Here is a 297-nt window from a genome sequence, read left to right as displayed (position 1 = left end):
AGCAGGGAGGCTGCGGGTGGCCTGTACACCCGGGGAGCTGCCTAAGAACTGGTTGCCTGTCCAAGGCGTCCCCCCTGGGGGAGCCACGTCGGGGCAATGAGGTAGGGTTTGCTAGAGGCTCCGCGACGAGCAACCTCGGTTTTGCCCAGCTAAGCCTACGGTGCCTCGCGGCGGTGGGTCGGGGCAATGAGGTAAGGCGTGCTGGGGTCTCCCATATGGGTGACCCCGGCCTTGCCCAGCCGAGCCTACGACACTGCTGTGAGTCGGACGGACGAAAGTCCGTCCGGGACGGGTGGT

The sequence above is a fragment of the Odontomachus brunneus genome, unplaced genomic scaffold (assembly GCF_010583005.1).
Source record: "Odontomachus brunneus isolate Ranch 3 - 2012 unplaced genomic scaffold, Obru_v1 Obru_scaffold_333, whole genome shotgun sequence".
NCBI lineage: Eukaryota > Metazoa > Arthropoda > Insecta > Hymenoptera > Formicidae > Odontomachus > Odontomachus brunneus.
This window is presented reverse-complemented; position numbering follows the sequence as displayed.